This window comes from Bombina bombina, unplaced genomic scaffold (genome assembly GCF_027579735.1).
Source record: "Bombina bombina isolate aBomBom1 unplaced genomic scaffold, aBomBom1.pri scaffold_1133, whole genome shotgun sequence".
Classification (NCBI taxonomy): domain Eukaryota; kingdom Metazoa; phylum Chordata; class Amphibia; order Anura; family Bombinatoridae; genus Bombina; species Bombina bombina.
The window spans coordinates 62,155-80,458 of NW_026512644.1; the positions used below are offsets into that span (position 1 = coordinate 62,155).

Here is an 18,304-nt window from a genome sequence, read left to right on the forward strand (position 1 = left end):
GTTTTTCAACCAGTGTGCCGTGGCACACTAGTGTGCCATGAGAGATCCTCAGGTGTGCCACGGCAGACTGACAACAGTGAGGGGGTGTCCTTCTTTCAAATTTTGAAATATTGGGAGGTATGTGACAGGCTCTTCAGGCATCATTTACAACCATGACATTGACATTCATTCACAGACAATCATTATGATTGTTTGTGAATGAATGTCAATATGTCATGTATAGTTTGTAGGAGGCATGGTATGACAGCCCAGTACAGTATATATATATATATATATATATATATATATATATATATATATATATATATATATCCTGTATTAGGCTACAATGTGTGATTTTGTAAAATTTTGGCATGGTGTTTTGGCATGGTGGTGTGCCACAGGATTTTTTAATGTAAAAAAGTGTGCCATGGCAAAAATAAGGTTGCAAATCACTGCTATAGATGATTTGTGTCACTTAAAACTACATAGTTTCCCTGAAGTACACAGAGCTAAATTTATTTTGATTTGCTCCATATCGGTAAGTTTCTGTCCGATACCGATATTTCAAAAAATTCCAAATATCGGCCGCTCCGATATATCGGTCTATCCCTACTATGTAGATCTCTACCGTTCAAGCAATCTTTCAAAACTCCCCTATAAAAGTAAAACCTTCAGTGTAGTTTAGACGGACCTGGGACGCACAGTCCTCCCGGCTGCTCGATTATGGGCATTGCAACATAAGCACCTTATAAAACCCTCGTAACTGGCAAAGGGTTGATTTATATTTGTAGTCTATATTCACATTGTTTTTGACCTCTCTCAGTTTTGTACAACTTTTTATGTCTCAATAAAGCTCTTTTGAAAGAAAAAGAAAAATCTATCAGATCAGCTAGGTTATATTCTTTCACCAGGGTAAGCAGGTTGGGAAAACAATTCTGTTCAGAAGAGCTTACATACAATATGAATGTTTAGGGATGAATGTGACTGGTGTAGGGACTTGTTTAAAGCATAGTTAGTGTTTACTGCAGTATTAAAAAGAGGTAACTATATGAAAGGTAAACGTTTAATAGAGTTTACAAAAAAATATGTTTTCCTTGTTTATAGCTGTTCAACTAGACAGCTGGCTCGTTGGTCTAGGGGTATGATTCTCGCTTTGGGTGCGAGAGGTCCCGGGTTCAAATCCCGGACGAGCCCGTCTTTTTACAAGAGATGGTAAGGACAAACACTGGGCTAGATTACAAGTGGAGCACTAACTTTAGCGCAAGAGCGATATTTTTGGCTTTTTGTGCACAACGGAAATAATGCGCATATTACAAGTTGAAAGAAAATACGAATGCAAGAGCACAATCAAGATTTACGCTAGGCAGGTTATATATAAATATAAATGTATGTGTGTAGATTGGAGCCCTTTGCAGTCAAATACCTGAAAACATCAAAAAAGCATATTTATTCAATATTAATATTTTACAATGGTTTTATCCGTTTATATACTGTAAATATTTTACATTCCAGCGTTCTTCACATAGGGGAATATGTTTATAATATAATATAATATAATATAATTATATACATATATATATATATATATATATATATATATAAATAGAAGCACTCACTGAACTTACTCCAACAGTGACAAAAGTTTAATGGAGTGGTGACGTTTCGGGACAGCAACAGTCCCTTCCTCTGGTCAGAGGAAGGGACTGTTGCTGTCCCGAAACGTCACTATATTCCATTAAACTTTTGTCACTGTTGGAGTAAGTTCAGTGAGTGCTTCTTTTATACATTTCTGCAATTACTTTCATAGCACCCTGACAAGTTGCAAGAGTTGGTGAGAGTGCAAGACTTGCAGAGGTACCGATGCAAACTGTGTCCCTCTCTGCATCGGGCAGCGGGGATGCCGATTGTTGGTGATGTGGGAGGGTTAGGAGGGAGGCGGGAACCGGTGGGACAGCTACACTACAGAAAATCAAAATGCTTAGAGCGGCAGGGAGGGTGGAGTAGGGAGAGGGGTTTCTATAGTGGAGGGAGTTTAGAGGGTGACAAATCGATCTGGGAGGGGGATGGTTTGGGGGTTAGCTACACTACAGAAAAAAAATTGTTTTTTTTTTAATAAAATAGATCTTAAAAAATATGGAAAAAAGGGGAACTGGCAGACAGCAACCAGTACCTAAAATGGTGGAAATTAGTTGGGGGGGGGGGTTAGAGAGCTTTTTCAGAGGGATCAGGGAGGTGGGGATGTAAGGGGGTAATCCTACACTGCAGAAAATAATAATAAACAAAATAATTAAAAATAAATAATAAAAAGGTCTAAAACCGCATACTGGTAGACTGTCTGCCAGTACTTAGGATGGGGGTGACCCGTGGGGGTTGGGGGAGGGAAGAGAGCTATTTGATAGGGATCAGGGAGGGATCAGAGGGTGGGAAGTGTCAGCTGGGAGGCTAATATATACAATAAAGCTAAAATGAACCTTGCAAGCTACCTAATGCCCGGTCCTTAAGGGTACACACACACAAATATTTTTTAACCACGTAACAACGAAGGACGTACCAGGTACGTCCTGCAAAAACTGTCAGTTAGCGACAATGGACGTTCCTGGTACGTCCTTGGTCTAATTGAGAGCTGGAAGCGATTGTGATCGCTTCCAGCAGCTCTCAAGGTATTGCCTCGATATTGAGGCATCCTGCAATACCCTTTTTTAAGCATCCGATGCAGAGAGAGCCATTCTGTGGCCCTCTCTGCATCGGCCATCGATGGTACCGATCGTTGGTGGGTGGGAGCTACTGCTGGTAGGCGGCCCATCGATGGTTGCTTCCTGTCCCTTTGTTCCCTAAGTGCGCACACATTTGCGGTAGCGTGTAGAGGGGGCGGGGGCGCACACCACATTTGCCCAATAAATACTAAAGTTTTGAAAAGCATGTAAAGGGAGGGGGAGGGAGATAGGGTATTGATGGGGGGCAGCTGCACTACAGAAAAGTTTTAATTATAAATAATAATAAAAAAAATAGTAGCTGCCAGTATCCAAGATGGCTGCAAATAAGTAGAGGGGGGAGGGTTAGAGAGCTGTATAGGGGGATCCAACACTTCAGAATCAATATTTATAAAAAAATAAATAAAAAAAGCTTTTTTAGTACTGGCAGACTTTCTGCCAGTACTTAAGATGGCAGTGACATTTGTGAGGTGGGGAGGGAAGAGAGCTTTTTGATGGGGGTCAGGGAGGGATCCGGGGGTGGGATGTGTCAGGTGGGATGCTGATCTCTACACTAAATCTAAAATGAACCCTACATGCTACCTAATTAACCCCTTCACTGCTGGGCATAATGCAAGTGTGGTGCGCAGCGTCATTTAGCTGCCTTCTAATTACCAAAAGGCAACACCAAAGCCATATATGTCTGCTATTTCTGAACAAAGGGGATCCCAGAGAAGCATTTACAACCATTTGTGCGATAATTGCACAAACTGTAAATAATTTCAGTGAGAAACCTAAAATTGTGAAAAAGTTAAAGATTTTTTTAGTTTGATCGCATTTGGCGGTGAAATGGTGGCATGAAATATACCAAAATGGGCCTAGATCAATACTTTGGGTTGTCTACTACACCTAAAATTAACCCTATAAGCTCCCTAATTCACTGCTGGGCATAATACACGTGTGGTGTGCAGCGGCATTTAGTGGCCTTCTAATTACCAAAAAGCAATACCAAAGCCATATGTCTGCTATTTCTGAACGAAGGGGATCACAGAGAAACATTTACAACCATTTGTGCCATAATTGCACAAGTTGATTGTAAATAATTTCAGTGAGAAACCTAAAGTTTGTGAAAAAGTTAGTAAAAAAAAGTTAACGATTTTTTTTATTTGATCGTATCTGGCGATAAATGGTGGCATGAAATATACCAAAATGGGCCTAGATCAATACTTTGGGTTGTCTACTAAAAAAAAAAAATATACACGTGAAGGTTTGTTCAGGGATTCCCGACAGATATCAGTGTTACAATGTAACTATGGCTAATTTTGAGGGGAAAAAATGGTTTTGAAATAGCAAAGTGCTACTTGTATTTATTGCCCTATAACTTGGAAAAAAGGCAAAGAACATGTAAACATTCGGTATTTCTAAACTCAGGACAAAATTTAGAAACTATTTAGCATAGGAGTTTTTTGGTGGTTGTAGATGTGTAACAGATTTTGGAGGTCAACGTTAGAAAAAGTGTTTTATATTTTCAACATATTTTATAAAACAAAATTATAGTAACTTATATGATATGATAAAAATAATGGTAGCTTTAGAAAGTCCATTTAATGGCGAGAAAAACGGTATATAATATACGTGGGTACTGTAAATGAATAAGAAGAAAATTACAGCTAAATACAAACACCGCAAAAAATGTAAAAATAGCCCTGGTCCTTAAGGACAAGGAAATTGAAAAATTGTCTGGTCACTATGGGGTTAATAATGGTTCTTTAGAAGCTCTAAACTATCCATACCTTATTTTGTCAGAGAGAGAGAGAGTGTGAGTGAGTGAGTGAGTGAGTGTATCTAATATATATGTGTATATAAATACACATACATACATAAACACAAGATAAACTTGCTAAGCTAATAGAAAAATATATTAAATAAGCATTAAATCAAGGATTTTTAGCAGTGTCGGGTGCTGCCATGTTAAACCCAATAACCCTGAAAAATGCTGTTCCAGCAAGCTTCAGTACACTGTATGGAAAGCAGCGGACAGTGACCTCAAGTGGTCAGCCATTTGTTAGTGGATCCTTTGAGGCCCGCAAGGGGTTACAGGAAGCTATCTCACAGAGCCTGTAGATTTTTGGGAATCCAGTCTAGTGATTATCTATTATCAGGTACATCCTTGCATGAGATAAAAGTCAATACTAAATTTACACATTGGCTTTCAGTGCATCTACACCACATATTGCTTGTCTTTATAATATCTCTCCAGTAGGCCATTGTAAATTCAATTCAAATCCTATCCATTTGAGATTTTCCTAATAGTTTACATTTGTTGGGCGTACCAATATTGTATAGAGTACCAGCAAAATGTGAGATGACATTAAGAACTTTAGTATGGTTTTCCAGCATAATAAACAACCTCTGTGTAAGACTTGATTTGATATTAAATCAGTATTCAGTAACACAAAGGATAAAAATCCTAAAATATTAGTCTAGCACTGTTAATTTGCAAACAGATTACCCTACATAAAGGTATAAAACATCACTACTGGAGTTCAGTCTACATAAGCTGAGTATCTGTGATTCTCTTACCCTATTTCTTAAAATCCATATCAATGAAAAATATCTAGCACTGGATATGTCTCTTTATATAATCTACACAATATTTAAAAAAATAAAATTAGTGTAGTTTCTGATTCTTGTAGAGGTTATTTAGAGAGAGTAACACAATGCTGTCTGACCCTCTACTGACACTGCAGTAAGCAACCCACCCCACATAAAACACAAAATAACCAATGTTTCAGCGAGTACAAAATAATCTGCAGTGAGAAGGCCACACTACATTTAGTATAAACCAGGATTGTCTCAGTCTGTATCCTATCATGTAAGAAGGTCCTGATAGGTCTAGATGCCAATCTAATTTAGTAATCTGAGCCTTGACAATATGCAGAGAAGTTATATTTCTATTCAGAACTCTGCATCAACATACTGTAATAATGTTCTATAGTATGTAAAAAACATTATATCAGATCAACAGTACATCACTGCTCTTACATTGTATTACTAGGCAGCTTTGTCACACTGCATCATTACACCGTCAGATTCTTTATGTACATAACGCAGATTAAACATTCATTCAATACACACAGCTACAAAAATAATGATGTGATTACAATTTCCTACAGTTTTTGGTAGCCACTGTATTAATTTTTAACATCTCCCAGATTATCAAGATCTATATACATCAAGAGCACCTTATCTTGTTACTAATATTTATCAGATACTTTCAAGAATCTCAATTTAAATCAAAATTGAAGTGCAATGTAAAATCTTCAATTTAACATAACAGGGTCCATGATTTTATATATATATATACACACATTCTGCCTACCCCCCAACCTACATAAATAACACACATCTAAAGATTACAAAATGCAACTAGGCCAAAATGTGTGTGTGTGGTGTGTGTGTATATATTGAGGTTAATCAGTGTCACAATCATGTAATTAATTTCATTTAAAAAAAAATATGTATTTATATTTATACACACACATATATAAAAATATATATTATATACACACTCAACCTTTTACAGTTTAAAAATATATAGATACATTTCCACCCCATGATAGTGCAGCTATTAAAGATGGGGGTGGTTCCTCCCTAATGATGAGGATTATGTATATTTACATATGACACTAAATACCCCAACAAATCTGTAAATTAATATGTATGGAATTATAACCTCTCTATGTCATGATTACTGTAGAAAGAAGATGGAGATGCTTATCTAATACATTTACTCCATATTTACAGAGCCAGGATGTGATCTCCCTGCGCTCTGATCTCAGTCTCTCTCTCTCCATGTCTGTTCCCTGTAGATGCTGCAGGTCCAGAATGGATCTCTCTCCCCTCCCCCAACCTCTCAGTAAGGATCACATATGTACGTACATACAAATAAATTAGGCCTCCATCTGTAATGTGGTGTTGCTATACTACCCTCTATGTGGTACATACAGTTGGTAATAACGCTTTGTGCTACACAATGCAGTGTACTTCCTGATCCTTGTGTGAGGCATTCAGATTTTTTTTTTATGGTTGCAGTATGTACAGATCTTATTGTAATATATGTGTAATAAAGAATACTGGTTACGGTTTATATGATGAGCAAATCTTATAGGATTTGGTGTATGATCTATGTGTGGGGATAGTGTTTCACTGCATGAACAGGATGTAGGATACCTATGTATGGTTTGGATATGATCTTTTTGCATGGTGCAGTGTGTGATGTATGTGGGATGCTGTGTGTAAGCGTGTGTGATAGCTTTGGTGCAGTGTGTGTCACAACTTGCTAGAGAGTATATTTCTGTGTTCACCGGGATCAGCAAATCCTCGCATACTGCTGTCTCCAGTATCAGATCATATCGCTCTGTGCTTGTACAGAGATGTGTGATATATTGTAGCCTGCAATGCCAATGTATGCGCGTGAACCATTGCATAATGCTGTGTATGCATTAGTTGAATGTCACTCACATCTTGCTGGCTGCTGTTCAGTCTCTGGTGCTGCTGCTGCTGCTCCTTCTTCTCCAAGCTCTGACAGAAAAGATGGCTGTCGGTGACGTCACTACAATCCGGGGCCTGTGTGAGAGGGGGGAAGGGGATTGACGGTGTAGGTGGAATGAGGGAGGGATGTAGTGTATATATGGATATGTACACAACCGTAACACACACACGGATATGTGTGTCTATATATCAGATAATATCTATATTATAATATTGTAGAGATAAATGTAAACGGATGACTAATAATGAGGTGCATAGAAAACACCCACATACACTATCAATTTGTTTTTAACCTATTACTACTATTTGTTTTTATTGTCATTGTATAATTATTTTGCCTTACGGGAATGAACCATAACCAACTAAACAGACCATTTATTGGAATGGTTCATAAAACACCAATGTACAGCCGTTTATTTGATTAACCCTTTTAGCTCTTATTCTGGAGACTTTAGATGTCCCTATATATTTATTTATATTTTATTTTGTACTGGGCATAAGCAATAGAAATTTAGAAATTAAAATGGTATCTTTAGCCAGATGTTACCATCATATGTGGTAAGCGCAAAAAAATGTTGTCTTTAAATATGTTGTTTTATTATTATATTTTTTACAATGTTGTATCATAGATCTCAAACAATGGTTTCATTCAACAATCATGTCTACCAAATAATTAAATATTGGTAGCATTCTAGGAATGCAAAAAAAAATCAATCAACATCAAGAAATTAAACAAAAAAAGAAAGATGATAACATACAGGTCCCAAATATATACCTCTGTATTTCTTATACAAATGTAGAAAATTGAGAGTTAGAATAATAAAGAGCACAATTTGTAGAACAGAGATTCATTTATGCATATTACTGATGTTTCTTAGAAAGTTTGTTTTGGCATTTTTTAAGTGGGAATACATCAAATGGTTTCAGAGTTGCAGTTGGGTTGTTCTACTGTCTTTGTGTGTAGTAAAGATAGATAGATAGATAGATAGATAGATAGATAGATAGATAGATAGATAGATAGATAGATAGATAGTATTTACATTTCAGGGCCACCCAACCCATACTTAGACCTTGCTTAAAGTGAAGGTAAATACAAACGCTCTATTCTTAAAAATTAAATATATCAAGGCAAATAAATATAAGTTTAATTCATCAATATTTCTAAATCTTTATATTACCTGCGATATCCTATGTTATTCTCATCTACTCGGCTATCCGAAAAACAACCCGTCAATTTTTTTTTTTTTTAAAACAACGATCACATTGTGCAGCCATCCAAATGATTCTCTGGCTGTTAGGCGGCCGTCAATTTACGTCATCATGGTCTGGTTCGTGATGCGCATGCGTAACAGTTTCTAAATTGCAGTTCCCAAGCGCGCGCATTCACGCTTCACGCATGCGCATTATCCCCTATTTATTGTAGGCATAGCTTTGACCGCATCAGAAGTAAAACGGCAACAAAGTGGAAACATTCACAATTGACGGAAGCGAATGATCGCAAAAAAAAGAACCAGTCTCTATGTTGGCAAATATAGTATTGAATGAATCTCGTTACTCATTCAATACTATGTTGCAAAGTATTGACGCATGCGAAGTATAGAGCAGCAGCCGCGATTACCGCATGCGCAAAGATGACAGTCTAAAAATGATGCGCATGCGCAGTTAATCGATGCTCGATGTGCACGAGCTGAGTATACACGTATAGAGCGGGTGGGACCGCTCTATACGTCACGGTATCCTAAACCAGGAAATAGTGAATGGGAGGAGAAACGGAAAGGAAGCGTAAGAAAAATATAGATATAAAATTACATAAATCAATAATGTTTTTTCAAAAATAAAGCTAGCGACTTGATTTAAGTTACTAAAAGGGTTGTAAATAGGATTGATGGGTACAAAAACTTTACCTTCACTTTAAGGGACACTGAACCCAATTTTTTTCTTTTGTGATTCAGATAGAGCATGCAATTTTAAGCAATTTTCTAAATTACTCCTATTATCAATTTTTCTTCATTCTCTTGCTATCTTTATTTGAAAAAAGGCATCCAAGCTTTTATTTTTGATTCAGAACTCTGGACAGCATTTTTTTAATGGTGGATGAATTTATCCACCAATCAGCAAGAACAACTCAGGTTGTTCACCAAAAATGGGCCGGCATCTAAACTTACATTCTTGCATTTTTAATAAAGATCTTAAGAGAATGAAGAAAATTTGATAATAGGAGTAAATTAGAAAGTTGCTTAAAATTTCATGCTCTATCTGAATCACAAAAGAAAAAAAATTGGGTTCAGTGTCCCTTTAGTAGGAGTGAGTGCCCCCAAAATGTTGTCTAATTCAAATTAGGAATTTTGTTTCATCATTAGTGCAAAAATCCACTTACTTACACACACTATTCCAACGTGTGTGTGTGTGTGTGTGTATATGTATATATATATATATATATATATATATATATATATATATATATATATATATATACATACACTCACCGGCCACTTTATTAGGTACATCTGTTCAATTGCTTCAATGCATTTAGGCATCTAGACGTGGTGAAGACAACTTGCTGAAGTTCAAATTAGCATCAGAATGGGGGTAAGAAAGTGGATTTAAAGGGATACTACACCCAATTTTTTTCTTTAATGATTCAGATAGAGCATGCAGTTTTAAGCAACTTTCTAATTTACTCCTATTATCAATGTTTCTTCCTTCTCTTGTTATCTTTATTTGCAAAAGCAAGAATGTAAGGTTATGAGCCGGCCCATTTTTGGTTCACCACCTGTGTACAGCTTGCTGAATGATTTGCTACATTTAGCCACCAATCACCAAGCCCTACCCAGGTAGTGAACCAAAAATGGGCCGGCTCTTAAGCTTATATTTCTGCCTTTTTCAAATAAAGATAACATGCAAACAAAGAAAAATTGATAATATGAGTAAATTAGGAAGTTGCTTAAAATTGCATGCTCTATCTGATTCATGAAAGAAAAAAATTGGGTTTAGTATCCCTTTAAATGACTTTGTACGTGGCATGGTTGTTGGTGCCAGACGGGCTGGTCTGAGTATTTAAAAAACTGCTTAAATACTGGGATTTTCACGCACAACTATATCTAGGGTTTACAGAGAATGGTCAGAAAAAGAGAAAATATCCATTGAGTGTCAGTTGTGTGGACGAAAATGCCTTGTTGATGTCAGAGGAGAATGGGCAGACTGGTTCAAGATAATAGAAAGGCAACAGTAACTCACTCATTACAACCAAGGTATGCAGAATACCATCTCTGAACGCACAACACTTCAAACCTGAAGCAGATGGGCTGATGCAGCAGAAGACCACACCAGGTGCCACTCCTGTCAGCTAAGAACAGGAAACTGAGGATACAATTTGCACAGGCTCACCAAAATTGGAGAATAGAAGATGTTTAAATCATCTCAAACTGGTTTCTTGAACATGACAATGAGTTCACTGTACTCCAATGGCCTCCACAGTCACCAGATCTCAATCCAATAGAGCACCTTTGGGATGTGGTGGAACTGGAGATTCGCATCATAAGGGTGCAGCCGACTAATCTGCAGCAATTGCTTGATGCTATCATGTCAATATGGACCAAAATGTCTGAGGAATGTTTCCAACACCTTGTTAAATCTATGCCACAAACAATTAAGGCAGTTCTGAAGGCAAAAGGGGGTCCAACCCGGTACTAGCAAGGTGTACCTAATAAAGTGGCCGGTGAGTGTGTGTGTATATATATATATATATATATATATATATATCTCAAAATCACCACAGTGTTTAGAGTGTTGCTTTTGACACCATCCTCATTGCTATTAAAACAAAAAGCAAATTATGTAACCTATGATTTCTTCAAATGCTGCAGATTGCCTAAACCAGCTATTGATTTGCAGTATTTTGAGGAAAACTGAGGGACAGAATTTGCATTTTGGTCTATCTAGGGCTCATGGGACAAGCAATAATTTTACACAAAAGCAATAAGTGTTTAATGTTCATTTAAATGTTAAAACAAACCTTACTTCTTCATTAAAGGGACACTGAACTCAAATTTTTTTCTTTCATGATTCAGATAGAGCATGCAATTTTAAGCAACTTTCTTTAATGTACTCCTATTATCAATTTTTCTTCATTCTTTTGCTATCTTTATTTAAAAAGCAAGAATGTAAGTTTAGAAGCCGGTTCACAACCTGGGTTGTTCTTGCTGATTGGACAGCACCAATAAACAAGTGCTGTTCAAGGCACTGAAAAAAAAATGGCTTGTAAACTGGGTACTGGCAGACAGCTACCAGTACCCAAGATGGCTCCCAATAAGGTAGAGGGGGAGGGTTAGAAAGCTGTTTGGGGGATGTCAGGGAGGTTGGGGGTTAAGTGGGGATCCTACACAGCAGAATAATTAAAAAAAAAAAAAAAATAGTACTGGCAGACTTTCTGATTGCACAAGCTGTTTGTAAATAATTTCAGTGAGAAACCTAAAGTTTGTGAAAAAGTGAACAATTTTTTTTATTTGATCGCATTTGGCGGTGAAATGGTGGCATGAAATATACCAAAATGGGCCTAGATCAATACTTGGGGTTGTCTGTTACACTACACTAAAGCTAAAATTAACCCTAGAAGCGCCCTACATGCTCCCTAATTAACCCCTTCACTGCTGGGCCTAATACACGTGTGGTACGCAGTGGCATTTAGCGGCCTTCTAATTACCAAAAAGCAACGCCAAAGCCATATATGTTTGCTATTTCGGAACAAAGGGGATCCCAGAGAAGCATTTAAAACCATTTATGCCATAATTGCACAAGTTGTTTGTAAATAATTTCAGTGAGAAACCTAAAGTTTGTGAAAACATTTGTGAAAAAGTGAACTTTTTTTTTATTTGATCGCATTTGGCGGTGAAATGGTGGCATGAAATATACCAAAATGGGCCTATATCAATACTTTGGGGTGTCTTCTAAAAATATATATATACATGTCAAGGGATATTTAGGGATTCCTGAAAGATATCAGTGTTCCAATGTAACTAGCGCTAATTTTGAAAAAAAATGTGGTTTGGAAATTTCAAAGTGCTACTTGTACTTATTGCCCTATAACTTGCAAACAAAGCAAAGAACATGTAAACATTGGGTATTTCTAAACTCAGGACAAAATTTAGAAACTATTTAGCATGGGTGTTTTTTGGTGGTTGTAGATGTGTAACAGATTTTGGGGGTCAAAGTTACAAAAAGTGTGTTTTTTTTCAATTTTTTCCTCATATTTTATCATTTTTTTATAGTAAATTATAAGATATGATGAAAATAATGGTATCTTTAGAAAGTCCATTAAATGGCGAGAAAAACGGTATATAATATGTGTGGGTACAGTAAATAAGAAAGAGGAAAATTACAGCTAAACACAAACACCGCAGAAATGTAAAAATAGCCTTGGTCCCAAACGGACAGAAAATGGAAAAAGTGATGTGGTCATTAAGGGGTTAAAATTGTATCTTCTATTCAAATCATGAAAGAAAATTTGGGGTTTTGCTGTTCCTTTAACTTACTTTTTTTATGTTTTATTTTCTTTATTAGAATGTTATAGAAATAAAAACAATAGGAAAATGATGATTACAATAGTTGTCAGTTTTCATATTAGAAAGTCTTTGAGAATGAACCACTGCAACTTGGTAAAATAAAGTCTGTTCACATTTGCTGTTTAGTCCATGATCAGACTGAGGTTAAATATATAGTCTATTTTACGAAATATTTCAGAGAACATGGTTAGTGCAGAAGGATGCTACATGGTACAATACACAGCATTATATCTTGAACTGACCCAAAGTTTTTAATACATAGGGGCAGCTGTAGCGTATCATGTCCGACAGACATCGCTGAATTCCGACAGCATATCTTGTCGGCATTTAACATTGCACAAGCAGTTCTGGTGAACTGTTTGTGAAATGCCGCCCCCTGCAGATTCACGGCCAATAGGTCGCTAGCAGGGGGTGTCAATCAACCTGATCGCATAGGATCGGGCGGATTGATGTCTGCAGCCTCAGAGGCAGTGGACCAGTTAAGGAATAGCGTTCTTAAGACCGCTGCTTCATAACTGCTGTTTCCAGTGAGCCTGAAGGCTCGCGTGGAAACAGGGGCATCAGTGGCCTATCAAATCCATAGTGTAAAGAACTATACAAAAAAAAGAAAAAAAAGGGAAAAACTTACTTATAACTAAGAAAAACAGTACTTATTTACTTATATCATCTCCTGATATAACAAATAAAAGTAACCCCATTTACCCCTTTTCATGGATTACTTTAGATTGTGATAACCCTCAGGGGTAGAGACCTAGTTACTGGACTAAGGTAGAATCATGGAACCTGTTTACAGTTAGGAAGCCAAAGTGAAGGATCCCCATAGGAATTACATGTCATGGAAAAAGGATAGATGCCCTAATTTAAAGGGACATGATACCCAAATGTTAAAACACTTGAAAGTGGTGCAGCACGGCTGTACAAAGCTGATGAGAAAATAACACCTAAACATCTATATGTAAAAGATAAAGATATTTTACCTCAAAATGTCCTAAGTATTCACACCCCACTGTAATGGACTTTAAGCAGCAAATCAGTATGCCTGTCCTAGGACCTGAAAGGGAGTGTGCCTCTTGAAAACTGTCAGGGTGCCAGGAATCAGACTGAGACGAGAAGTGCAAAAATAATCACACCTTTATTAATAACAAAAAAATAATAAAAAGTCCACGAGTCAAATAACAAGCCAGGAGTCAAAACCAGAGCTGGTAGTCAGACGAGCCGAGTCAGGAACTCTCACAAACAGGTCTGAGACAACGCAAAGGCAAAGCATACTGAACAGAGGCCCTTTAAATAATAAGTGATGACATCACAATTCTGAGTCTGCATCCTGTCTCACACAGATGATGCACACCAGTCTGGCCATAAAAGGAAGTGCAGGAAATGAGCAGCATCCCCCACAATGCACCATAGTCAGCAAGAGAGGTGAGTAAAATGGCTGCCAGCAGCACAATGGCAAACAAAACAGGGAAAAAACCCTGACACAAACGCATGTCTTTTCCCTATTCAGTTTAAGGAAGTTTACTATGAAATCTCATGAGATCACAGTAAAACACTTCATGACCTCAACACTCCTGATGCTGATTGGCTGCTGTTCATTTCTTCTTGTTTTTTTTTTAACCTGCAGCTGCTGGGCAGTAACTGAACCCTAACACTGCATGACAGACTGTGCGCGCACACTCCATAAAACAAGACATGTAAATCCACCCACCAGCTATTTTGTGACAGAATATGCCAAGCGGCCAATAAGGGCGGGGGATGACAAAGGCTGCCACTTGCAATTGGAGAGTGCAGACTATATGTTTAACCTTTCAGCCAATTAAATGAGGTAGGGTGCCTCTGCCCCCCCAAGGCACGTCACACATGTCACCCGAAATCCATGACAACCATGCACGGATTTGTTACGGGGTGGAGGCGGAGCCTAGTGCAGAGTTTATGAAGCGTTTCCATACTCGGGTGTGTTAATGTCACTTTGGTCCTGAGTAACCCCGGGCTAAGCGCTCCTCTGGCCAGCTTATTTTTTATAAAATCTGTGCTCACTGCTGCGCCAAGGGAGCGCTTAGCCCGGGGCATTTGAGGCTAGTTCCGGGACACGGGACACAGAGCCTCAGACCGGGACTGTCCCGGTGAAACCGGGGCGGGTGGCAACCCTAATCATGTATCACTTAAAGGGACACTGAACCCAATTTTTTTTCTTTTGTGATTCAGATAGAGCATGAAATTTTAAGCAACTTTCTAATTTACTCCTATTATCAAATTTTCTTCATTCTCTTGGTATCTTTATTTGAAATGCAAGAATTTAAGTTTAGATACCGGACCATTTTTGGTGAACAACCTGGGTTGTTCTTGCTGATTGGTGGATAAATTCATCCACCAATAAAAAAGTGCTGCCCAGAGGTGTAAACCAATAAAAAAAGCTTAGATGCCTTCTTTTTCAAATAAAGATAGCAAGAGAACGAAGAAAAAATTATAATAGGCGTAAATTAGAAAGTTGCTTAAAATTGCATGCTCTGTCTGAATCACGAAAGAAAAAATTTGGGTTCAGTGTCCCTTTAATTATCAACTAATTTGTAATATAGCAATAAATCAAAAGATTTTCATGATTAATGTTAAACATCTTTATATATGTATCAAAGTATTTATTTATTAACAGGATCCATTCAAAAGAGGGGGGTCACCCATGGATCAGTTCACAGATCTTTTTGTTTTTCTCTTTAACATATACATGATGATAATGGTTGTGTTTTAAGAAAATGTGTGTTTTGTTGTTTTTTAAGATAATACAAAAAAAAGTGTAGCTGAGTTGTCCCAATGACTGCAGATCAAATTACTAGTAATCTTAAAAAAAAACTTTTTACTTAGAGAAATGACTGCAATTAAAATTTGACACCACAGACTGCACATATTATGCTATTAGGATACAGTAAGCCAAAGGTTAGTGACAGACTTTGTGACAGTTTACAGATGGAAAAAAAAGGAGAAATGGTCATGGTTGTATAGGAAGGGGTATTAGCAACACTTTATAAATCACTAGTTAGGCTTTATATACTGTGTGTATTTTATTATCTAAAGAAGGGTAAAAAAAAACTACAAATTGTTCTATGAAGGCTAATTAAATGTTACAATGTGCATGAAAAGGCTTCATGACCACTAATGGAGAGTAAAATCAATGCAGGTAAATGAATGCATTAAGTAGTTCATCAGAGGCAAAACTAGAACTCACTGGGTCCCTGGGCAAAGGCTGTGGTGGGGCCCCACATTTTTACAGTGCCCTTTCTGTCTGTGTGCAATCAGCAGAAGCTGAGCCATCAGCCACGTAGGTATAAAATTAGCTATACAGACATCCCAACCTGCAAAAACCCATTTCAGGGAGGTGGCTTCTCCCGCTACTACGCCGCCACCCCCCTCCTCCCTCCCAGTTATATATTGGACACCTTGAAATCCTAAATAAGATAGAGATTTATCATTAAAGTAGCTTCCCACTAAAGTCACATTAAAAACAGTAGCTTTATTGCACAACCACATACAACAAACCTATTTTGCAGTGATCGTACGCTTGTTGAATGCTCAAATATTTTAGAATACGAAGTTTAATTACGTGCAGTAAATAAGGTAGTATTTGTGTTTTTATTTGATTAAAATCACTGGGGGCTTTTTGGTTACTGATCCATGCTTTAAGGGTTCTATAACGTCCCAGCAACTAAAGGCATTCCTTAAAGAAACACTTTTCCGGATTTGGGCCACATTGGATCATGGTACTTGGAGTTTCAGGGAGATTGCATTCCATTTGCTGGCATCAGGGAGTCGCTATTACAATCAGGGAGACTCCCTGAACTTCAGGGAGACTTGGGATGTCTGGCTATATCCACCATGGATATGCACTTCCTATACAAATATTGGGGCATATTTTCTGTTTAGCACTGTGGCGGCTATCTTAAAAACCCTCTCACCATACTTGTAAAGGCAGATAAAAAACACATTCCTTACATTTTGAACACTATTTTTTAGGGCACCCCACAGACAGGCCAGACAGGAAACAGGTGAAGCCTTGAATTCACCAGGCCCCCTTTAAATGGTGAAAATACTGATTGTAGGGCTAGATTGCTCCTTGGGCCTAGTCTCAACTGAGACCTCTGAGATCACTGAAGTTATACATAATGATATCAATAAAAGAAGCCAAATCACATTAATGTTATACATTTTATATATTTTAACCTCCTTCCTCCTCCACCCTGGTTTCCATTATATTTTTCTCTCCAGCGACTCATTGCTTCCAAGCATTTTTTTCCTTCAATCTTTGTGTGGTGTACACCCGGTCGAGTCATACAGTCTGCAGAAAAATACTTATAAGCTGTCCTGCAAGGGGGTACAGGAGAGCTGGAATTGAGATGCATTGCTTTAGAAATATAAAAAAATAAAGCATTAAAAATGGTATGTATGGGGAAGGAAACATCAATAAATCAGTACCCCAAACATCATCAGTACTCCAAACATCATTATATCAGTGGCAACATGTGCAGAAGGAGACAGTAGTTGACCACACATCATTTTAAAATTGGCTTTTCATTGGCATTACAAAATATGACCCGAGGGCCTATGTTTGGATATAAAAAGCTAATTCCAAGGGAGCCATCTCTAGAGAACCCCCCCCACCACCACCGATCCTGCAGACGCCAAGGCTCCCAACCATTGTTACACTGACCTGTTTTTAAAAGTTTTCAAGATATAATATGTTTGTCTTTCCTGAGGAAAGACATATGAAGATCTATTTATAAAACAAAACTAAAATTGTGTAGCTCAACAAAAAATCAAGTACATCAACTTCCCATATGCTGTGTTTTAAGTTTTGCACATTTAATATTTTTTTTTTTGTGTGAAATAGGTTTGACCATACTTTTGGCTTATTTTTTGTTGACAGCTTTCTGTGTAACAAAATCTATTATCATTTACACACAGAATTAAACTTAATGACATAAAACCTCACATTTAAACAAGGGAATTACCTTATCTGAAAGTAAGAAATCCTTTTTTTTTTTCTTCTTTCAAATGTGAGGTCAGGATGTTTTTTGTTGTTTTTGTTGTTGTTTGTTTTTGTGCACATGGTGAAGAAAGAGTGGCCTCTCTAGAAGACCTCCTCCTTAGGGAAATAAGCTAAATTATCCTTTTCTGAAGAAGGGTAACTGTGGTGTGTGGAATTCTGTTCCAAAAAATACACAGATTAAAGTGATTGTAAATCCAAGCGTTTGTGAAACGCTAGGATTTACCATTGGAACAAACGTGGGATAACATTAAAGTAATTGTAAATCCACATTTGTGAAATAAACTACTTCATGCTGAAAGCTCCTTTATTTGTTGGAAGCTTTTCACCATGCTGAGCTCAGGCAGCCCATGGCAGAACGCTATAATTTTGCTGTGAGGTGACGTTTTCACCTCTTAGCAAACAGCTCAAATAGCCCACACGGCTAATGGCTAAGGGGTGGAAACGTCACCTCTCAGCAAAATAGCGTTCTGCTGTGGGCTGCC

General features: G+C 37.5%; 1 non-coding gene across 1 annotated transcript; it reads left to right on the top strand.

The window, feature by feature from the left end:
* The first annotated feature begins 1,104 nt into the window (after positions 1-1,104).
* On the top strand, positions 1,105-1,176 carry TRNAP-UGG (transfer RNA proline (anticodon UGG)). The gene has a single exon. It is a non-coding gene; the product is annotated as a tRNA-Pro (tRNA).
* The last annotated feature ends 17,128 nt before the right edge of the window (positions 1,177-18,304 follow it).